At 40.9% G+C, this 948-nt stretch overlaps 1 non-coding gene across 1 annotated transcript; it reads left to right on the top strand.

Annotated features, from left to right (window-relative positions):
* Positions 1-311: 311 nt before the first annotated feature.
* On the top strand, positions 312-415 carry LOC112799412 (small nucleolar RNA R71). The gene has a single exon (XR_003200994.1). It is a non-coding gene; the product is annotated as a small nucleolar RNA R71 (small nucleolar RNA).
* Positions 416-948: the final 533 nt, after the last annotated feature.

Raw genomic sequence — 948 nt, 5'->3', positions numbered from 1 at the left:
TTTCTGCTGTTTTGAGTTGATACATTCAATGTCTTCCCACTCCTTGCTGAGTCAATATTTTGTTCTGAGCCAATATGGCATTCAGAGCATCAATCTCAAGAATTCTCTTCCTCTGAGGCGTCCCATTATTCACAGAATTCCTCTCAGAAGTGTACATGAACTGGTTATTTGCAACCATGTCAATAAGTTCTTGAGCTTCTGCAGGTGTTTTCTTTAGGTGAATGGATCCACCTGCAGAATGGTCCAGTGACATCTTAGAGAACTCAGATAAACCATAATAGAATATATCTATCATGGTCCATTCTGAAAACATGTCAGAAGGACATCTTTTGGTCATCTGCTTGTATCTTTCCCAAGCTTCATAGAGGGATTCACCATCTTTTTGTTTGAAGGTCTGAACATCCACTCTAAGCTTGCTCAGCTTTTGAGGAGGGAAGAACTTAGCCAAGAAGGCCGTGACCAGCTTATCCCAGGAGTTCAGGCTATCCTTAGGTTGTGAATCCAACCATGTTCAAGCTTTGTCTCTTACAGCAAAAGGGAAAAGCATGAGCCTGTAGACTTCAGGATCTACTCCATTCGTCATTACAGTCTCACGGATCTGCAAGAACTCAGTTAAAAACTGATAGGGATCTTCTGATGGAAGTCCATGAAACTTGCAGTTTTGTTGCATTAGAGCAACTAGTTGAGGTTTTAGCTCAAAATTGTTTGCTCCAATGGCAGGAATTGAGATGCTTCTTCCATCAAACTTGGAAGTAGGTATAGTATAATCACCAAGCATCCTTCTTGCATTATTGTTGTTGGGTTCGGCTGCCATCCCCTTTTCTTGTTCAAAAATTTCAGCAAGGTTGTCTCTGGATTGTTGTAATTTAGCTTCTCTTAGTTTCCTCTTTAGAGTCCTTTCAGCTTCTGGATTAGCTTCAACAAGAATGCCTTTTTCCTTGTTCCTGC

Source organism: Arachis hypogaea, chromosome 4 (assembly GCF_003086295.3).
Source record: "Arachis hypogaea cultivar Tifrunner chromosome 4, arahy.Tifrunner.gnm2.J5K5, whole genome shotgun sequence".
NCBI classification, from domain to species: Eukaryota; Viridiplantae; Streptophyta; class Magnoliopsida; order Fabales; family Fabaceae; genus Arachis; species Arachis hypogaea.
This window is presented reverse-complemented; position numbering and strand designations above follow the sequence as displayed.